The sequence below is a fragment of the Amblyomma maculatum genome, chromosome 5, assembly GCF_055883805.1.
Source record: "Amblyomma maculatum isolate TAMU_Amacu chromosome 5, ASM5588380v1, whole genome shotgun sequence".
In the NCBI taxonomy this organism is placed as follows: Eukaryota; Metazoa; Arthropoda; class Arachnida; order Ixodida; family Ixodidae; genus Amblyomma; species Amblyomma maculatum.
The window spans coordinates 26,549,360-26,557,707 of record NC_139348.1 but is presented as its reverse complement, the minus strand read 5'-3'; positions in this window follow the sequence as shown (position 1 = coordinate 26,557,707).

Below are 8,348 nucleotides of genomic sequence, written 5' to 3'. Positions count from 1 at the left end.
CTCCAGCCAATCCTCCACATCTTCGGAGGCATCGCCATGGAACGTGGTAGCCGCTCGAGGAGCCATTGGCAGGTACACCACGGACGGTGCGAGAAACGAGTCCGTCTGTTGACATTGGGTCGTGGTACTCCGGGCCATTGTAAGTTGTGGTGAGCCGGAGTTCGGCAACAGACCAAATTCAGGAGCAAGTCCTTGAAGTCGCCGGCTGGCACGTATCTCGGCCTCCTCGTCGAAGGGGCGGCGGCTGAGACTTGGGGGCGAACTCAGAGTAGCGGGTTTTGAGGGGCTGTGCTGCATTTACCCCGCACCTCCACCAGAATGTCACGGGTTCTATCACTACCCGGACGGCAGTCCAGAAGGACAGGGTCAAAGGACGGGGTTGAGGCACAGGAGGCAGAGAGCAGGCGCTTCACCAGGCAAAAGCAGCGGCGTCCCAGAACCACGCGCACTCCGCAGAACTTCGTCTTCTTCTCCCTCCAGAACTGACACGGTTAGCGCGGGTTACAATATTTCATTATCGCACCGCACTGATCAAAGATGGCAATGTTTTACGACCTATTTACATTTCCCAGCATCGTGGTCACCCGCATAAAATTAAAGAAATATCAGCGCGTACCCCAGTTCTTGCACATACATATTTCCACCCACAGATCCAGAAATAATCTTCCCCGTGGCAATAGCTGTGGCCGCAGGGAATATTAATTTCTGTTACGCTAAATGCTTCTCTGGTTCAACACTGATATCTCCGGTTTGTTCGTAAAGGTTTTTTTTGTAATATTCGTTCTGTTTACCATGTTTAAAACGTTTTAAGTTTTTATCGTGTGCGGCGATATTAACATGTATAATCATTTCATTCCCAATGCTCATTTCCGTTACTATTGTGACGTGAAGACTCAATCTATTTACAGTATAGTTACAAGATTGCAACTGGCATAGCAGCGAGCGGCACCACAGCAAAACAGTCCCACTTCGTCATATATCTTGCTGCGAGGCAAGGGGGGAAAACACTTTTTCTTTGTCTTCGCGTAATATGACCCACGGCGGTGTAAGCGCCATCCCGGCGCTAAACTGCCAAAAAAGGAGTGATTTTGTAGGGCTTAAGCCGCGAAACATGTACAATGTCAGTAGCACGAGACGAGGAGGATGCAGACACAAGAGGAGCAAGTTCGTACGTCACATCGGTGACTTGGCGCACCACACGATAAGGGCCACTGTAGTGGAACAAACGTTTCTCCGAGAGGCCAACGCGCTGACCAAGAGACCGGAGAAGAACTATGGACCCAGGGTCATAATATACGTGGCGATGTCGCATATCGTAGGCAGACTTCTGGGAAGTCTGAGAGGCCAGAAGCCAATGACGGGGTACTTGGCGCGCTTCTGTGGCTTGAGCAATGGCGTCTCTTGCGTAGGTGGCTATGGGACGGCCAGCACGCAAGATTAGCGTGTCCAAAGGTAAGTCGGGGTTCCTGCAAAGAGCAGGAAGAAGGGTGAATAACCCATTGTGCCGCGCTTGGAACAATTATAGGCAAAGGTCACATATGGCAACGCGAGGTCCCAGTCGTGATGATCAAGCGATACATACATAGATAACATGCCAGTGAGTGTCTGGTTGAAACACTCGGTAAGGCCGTTGGTTTGGAGATGGTAAGCGGTGGCGAGAGTATGCTTCGTAGAACATGAACGGAGGATGTTTTCGATAACTCCTGAAAAAAAGGAGCGACCGCGGTGGGTGATTAATTGGCGAGGAGTGCCATGATGAAGAATTACGCTGTGTAAAATAAAATCAGCGACATCCGTAGCGCAGCTCTTGGGTAAAGCTTGTGTGAAGGCATAGCGTGTCGCATAATTGGTTGGCACTGCGATCCATTTATGACCTGATCTTGACATCGGGATTGGGCCAAGAAGGTCAAGACCAACACGATAAAAGGTTGCAGGGGCACGTCAATAGGTTGGAGAAGGCCAGCTGGTGGTGTCGATGGTTGTTTCCTATGCTGACACGTGTCACAGGCTGCGATGTAGCGCCGCATGCTGCGGTATAGTCCAGGCCAAAAAACGCGACGCCGTACCCAGTCATAAGTGCGAGACACACCGAGGTGGCCAGCTGTGGGCAGGTCGTAAAGTTCTTCAATAGCAGAGGAGCGGAGCTGTTTGGGAGTCTTCAACAGAATTGGAGAACCGTTATTATGAAAGTAACGGTGGTAGAGGACACCATCCTGCACAACAAAACGCTGGAGGGAAGAATCCAATCTTCCAGATGTCAGGCCTTCAATGATTGGTCTTAGTTCATGTCCTATGTTAGCGAGATTCGAGAAGGCGAATATGCAGGGGACGGCCTCTGTGTCACCAAGATCAGAGGGCTCTATAGGATATCGAGACAAACAGTCAGCGTCTTGATGAAGACACCCCAACTTGTAAACTACGTTGTACGAGTATTCTTGAAGGCGCAGTGCACAACGAGCAAAGCGGCCGGAGGGATATCTCAAGGATGACAACCAACAAAGCGCGTGATGGTCAGTTACAACTGAGAAAGACCGGCCGAATAAGTAAGGCCGGAATTTAGCGACAGCCCATACAAGGGCGAGACACTCGCGCTCAGTAATCGAATAATTACATTCGGCGTTAGAGAGAAGGCGGCTAGCATAGGCGATGACACGGTCTTCGCCGTGGTGTTGTTGGACCAGCACTGCACCGATCCCATATCCGCAGGCGTCTGTTCGAACTTGAGTAGGAGCTGAGGGATCGAAATGAGCCAAGAGCGGGGGAGACGTCAGTAAGCTGATAAGCTTTGCAAATGCTCCTTGCTGGTCGGGTTCTCACACGAAAGTGGGGTCGGTCTTAAGTAGGTCGGTGCGAAGACGAGCGACACAGGCAAAAGCTTTGATAAAGAGGCGAAAGTAGGAGCAGAGGCCAACAAAGCTTCGGACATCCTTCAAAGACTGGGGACGCGGAAAGTCTTTGACGGCTTGACTTTTAGCCGGATCAGGTCGTACTGCAGAGGCATCAACCATGTGCCCGAGAATGGTACGTTGGCGGCGACCAAATTGGCATTTCGATGAATTGAGCTGGAGGCCGGCTGTACGGAACACGGTGAGAATACTGGTGAGGCGTTCAAGGTGCGTAGAAAAGGTCGGCGAGAAAACGACGACGTCGTCGAGGTAGCACAAGCAGGTTGTCCATTTAAATCCGCGAAGAAGGGAGTTCATCATTTGTTCAAAGGTTTCTGGGGCATTGCAGATACCGAACGGCATGACTTTAAATTGGTACAAGCCGTCTGGCGTGAAAAAGGTTGTTTTTTCACGGTCCTGCTCGTCAACAGTGATCTGCGATTAAATCGATGGAAGAAAAGTATTTAGCTCCGTGGAGGCAATCTAGGGCATCATCGATTCAGGGAAGAGGGTACACGTGTTTTTTAGTGATGCTGTTGAGATGGTGGTAATCGACACAGAAGTGCCAGATGCCGCATTTATTTTCAACGAGAACTACAGGGACACCCACGGGCTCGTCGAAGGTTCGATGATGTCTTGTGCGAGCATCTTGTCAACCTCCTTTTGGATCACCTGGCGTTCAGCACCTGATACGCGATAAGCACTGCGATGAATAGGAGCGGCGTAGCCGGTGTGTATGCGATGCTGCACAACAGCGTTTCGGGTCAAAGGGCACTGATCAAAATAAAAAAATGTCTGTGAAAGAGGCCAGCAGATGGCAAAGTGCTTGAGCTTGGGGAGGAGAAAGATCTGTAACGATCCTCTTAGCATAGTCTTGGAGGCTGGAAACTTCAGAGATTGAACAGTCAAAAGAGGACGGTACACCGGTGGTCACAATAGAAAGATCAGATTCATTAATAGGACACGGAGTGCCGAGCAAGATGTCTTGAGTGAGAGGCTTGACTTGCGACGCAAAGTTCAGAACAGGAAGGCATGTTTGGTTCGCGGTCATAGTGACGACGGTATGAGCAAGAGCAACACTTCGCGTGAGGGGAGCACAGATTGAGATTGAAATAGACTGAGTCTTCACGTAACAATATTTTGTCCGCATCATCTTGCTATGTCTTACAGCACTGCTTGCATTATTCTATACTATTGTTGGACATTCCTTTACGTTGTCTCCTCAGCGCCAATATATGAGGAATACTCTGGTATACACCCCTACTGTAATGCACTTGCGCGCGAATGTGGATGCATGTATAGATAAGATAAGATCAATTGTTAGGGTGAGGACAGTAAGAAAGGCTCTATCTTTCTGGGCAAGGTACAGGTCACTAAGTTCTGGTGTAATGAACGATCCTATATACACGCTGCTTTTCTAGAGATACACATTCCCGCCCAGAGAACATGGGTGGACTTCAAGTACTACATGGAAAAGAGTTCCTAGAAAGCCCCCGTTGACACTCCACAAGGCATTACGGAACATGACTGCGCCGTGTTTGTCTATGCAATTTTACACACACACGAGCATCTCCTCCTTGAGAAACGAATAGTACAAATTTTTCACATCTACAGAGCATGCCACAAAGTCACTGTTAGAATTGTCACCTAAAAAACCTATTCATAATCTGAGGATCTCGCCTGTAAAGAGTCGTCAAAGCTAGTTATTTTAGGTATTCTTACACTAACAGGGCTATCGTTTTTTCCTTCTCAGATAGAATAAATTTTAAGGGCAAATTAGGTGTTTGCGTTTTTCTCTAAAAACATCTCAAGGGACGATGTTTGCTAGTTTCGATAGCATGCACTTAGCGGTCAAGTTTCAGGTTAATGCATAGTGACGCGAACCATTCGTCTATATTGGTTCTTTCTGCAGGCGGCATCTCTGTGGCATGCGGCATCGGCATATCTTTGTGGTCCTAGCGTGCTGATCGATTCCTGTATTTTTTGTTGTGTAATGCTCATTGTCGCGAGACGTGCCTTTATCGTTTACTTTGCCGCAGAAGATGCTTTGACATGTACCTCGAAATATTGCAGCCATGCACATGTGCTTCTACAGTTTTGCAGGGTATGCCTGTCACCATTCGACGTTTTATCTAGATCTTTCTTTGCCACCCTTAAATTGAATGCTGACGAGTGAAATTGCTCTTTTACTATTACGTTTTTTTTTATCGCCGCCGTCGATTCTGTTCTTTTGCCGGCTCAAGTCATCCGCCATAAAGTGTTCCATTCGTGTGCAATGCCAGTGTCTTCATTTGTGGCTACGGGGTTTGTTACCACTACGTGACATTTGGGAAATGTGCTGGCCTTTGAGATCCGGCCTACTCCTTCAAGCGAAGACCTCAGAATCGTTCCTGTTCCCCTAGAGGACTACCCTGCAGGTCACCGAGACCGCCTCCGACTTCCAGAGCTCTAGTCTGCTACCGGACACCTTTCTCTAAGAACGCCCCAGCATTGACGATGGCACAGTTTACAATACCGGCTGTCTTCGTGCAGCCCCACGAGCCCCCATCTTCAAAGGACTGCCCCCATGCAGATAGAGAAGACTGGACTGACGTTTTCGACCGCCTGGCAGAGTTTAGTGAATGGAACGACGCTGCGAAATTCCGGCAAGTCTACTGTATTCTTCAAAGACCTGGCCGAAAATGGCTCGAAAATCACGAGACTGCTTTGAAGGATTCAAAGACATTCAAAGCGCAGTTTTTACAGCCTTTGCGAGTTCCGTCCGAAAAGAAAGAAGCCAGGTCCTCTTCAAATTAAGAATTCAGATCCCAAATGAGCCCGTCCTCGCAACGTTGAGGGAATGAAATACTTCTTCCCTTGGGCCAACCCATCCATGAATGAATGTTAGAAAGATAATTTTTTATATGACGTGTCTAAGAATTACTTTCCTTGCCTCTTTAGAAATTCATCCCTAACAGTGGCCGAATTTGAACGAGAATACCAATTCGAATTAACCCTAGAGCCCCGTACACGACTGTACAATCGGCCTCTCCAAATGTTTTCTGTATACAGCGATGCTGCAGCTTGAAGTGGGGATAGCCTACGTTAGGTATCAGTGAGGTAGTTTGACAAGAATTTCGCAGACTCCTCCCATCACCAATGCAGTCGCAGTTTGTGTCCCTCACGGACGGCATTCGGGAGGAAGTACAGCAAGCATTGAGCATTCCTGAAGTGACGGCGCCGACAGCTTCTACGCCAGAAGCAACAGAGAAGTAAAATGCTACTACAATATGCCGTCCTGCACTTGGACGTGATCTTCCACGCCCGCTTCGACATGATCAACCTGCACCTTGGCCCCCTGCCCGCCAAGCATACGAACAACCTTCAAGCCCCTGGAACTGCGGCGCCTGGAGGACTGCGAGGAACCGGCCACTATGATACCGCTGCGGGGACGCGGGCCACATTCAACGCCACCACTCATACAGAAGCATCGACCTGCGCAGCTTTGCCATCGACGCCCCACGACACCGTCCTGGCGAGCCACCACAAGAAATCGCACAGTACTTGCTCAGGACAGAGTAACCAATCCACTGATACCGCTCTTCATCGCCGTACAGCGCCCGACTTGTGTCGCCGGGCAGCACTTAGCCTAAGAAAGTCTCCTAGCCCCTTAGGCGAAACTAAAGACAGCCACCTTTGGAGGCGAGGTTACTAAACGCAGAACTAGCGAAGATGCTCCGCCGCGGACGAGGAGTGACTAAGCTGCAACATTTACACCACCATACAAAAGACCAGAGCGTCCACGACGACGCAACCAGAATCCAAGCAGACATGGCCGCCCAGCCAAGTGACAACTGGGTGCGAGGACAAGTGTCCTCTATGACCTCAGTACACGACAGAGCCGAGATTGGACGCCAAGGCCTGTGCGTAGTGTAAGGTTACGAACAAGTGTCCTTGAAGTGGTTATCGGTGGTCGCACGGCTACTCACTTAGTGGACACTGGAACTGACTATTCTCTCATCAGTAGACCGTTAGCCGCCCAGCTTAAGAAAAGGACGACTAGTTCCGATGTCTCGCTTATCCGCACAACTGGTGGTAACCTTATTACGGCGTTGGTGCGATGCACCGCAAGGGTTACATAAATGGACGTACCCACTCTACAAGCTTCATCATCCTCCAGCAATGCTCCGGGACGAGATTTTGGGGATGCATTTTCTGAATGAGCCTAGAGCGATCATCGACCCAAGAAAAAGATCATTAAGCTCTCAACGGACAAAGTCATCACTTCGCTCTCAACGTTCTCGACTGAGAATTGACTGCATCGCCCCGATCAAGCATTATTGTCTCTGCGGGTACAAGTACTACTGTCGCGGTTGCCTGCTGACGTTGCCCATACGTGAAAACGTGCCGTGATTGTCAGCGACGCAAGACACCTTCGACCAGACCTGCTTCGTTACCCAAACCTATACCACCCCCGAATAGGTCATTTGAGCAAAATGGAATGGATCTGATTGGCCCCTTATTAACTTCATCTGCGGGAAACAAGTGCATCATCGTGACCACTGACTATATTACCCGCAACGCCGGAGCGATAGTCCTGACGAATGGCTCCACGGCAGAAGTCGCCAAGTTCTTCGTCGAATGCATTCCGGCACGGCACACCTGATATGCTTATCACTGACAGGGGATCATCATTTACGGCGGAGCTGACGCAGGTCATTTGAACTACAGACAAACAAACCATCGTAGGACAACTGCCTGTCACCCGCAGACGAATGGACTGACAGAACTCCTTAACAAACCCATCACAGACATGATCGCCATATAAGTCGACGCCTACCGCAAGACCTGGGATACCAACTTGCCCTACGTGATCATCGCGTATAACATGGCCATCGAGGAGATAACCAGAGCGACCACGTTTAAGGTTGTGTATGGCAGGGAGCCCACGACAACTCTCAACGCGAGGCCGTCGCACGTAACATAAGACAAGATTGACGTCGCCGCCAAACAGCAGCGTGCAGAGGAAGTGAGTTGACTCTCACGGCTGCGTATCAAAGACCAAAAGCCCACCGACCTGCGCCGATACAACTTCCGAGGACGCCATGCAGACTACCAGCCAGGAGACCAAGTGTGGATATGGACGTCAATTCGCCGTCATGGACTAAGTGAAAAATTTCTGCGCCATACTTATACTTTGGGCCATATTAAGTCATTCGGTGTCTAGGACAACTTGACTACGAAGTCATCCCGATGGCGCGACCGCATCCCAGCTGCGCTGGGAGCGGCCAGAAGCCGTACATATTGTACGTCTGAAGCCATATTAGGCGCCTTAAAGTATACGGGACCTAAAAACTTTCTAGTGTTTGTTTACTTTTCTCTGTTTATTTTGGAACATCAAGGCGATGTTTTTTAAAGGGAAGTAATGCCGCGAAACATTCGTCTTTATTGTTTCTTTCTCAGCAGCTGCCGGCACGCGGCGAT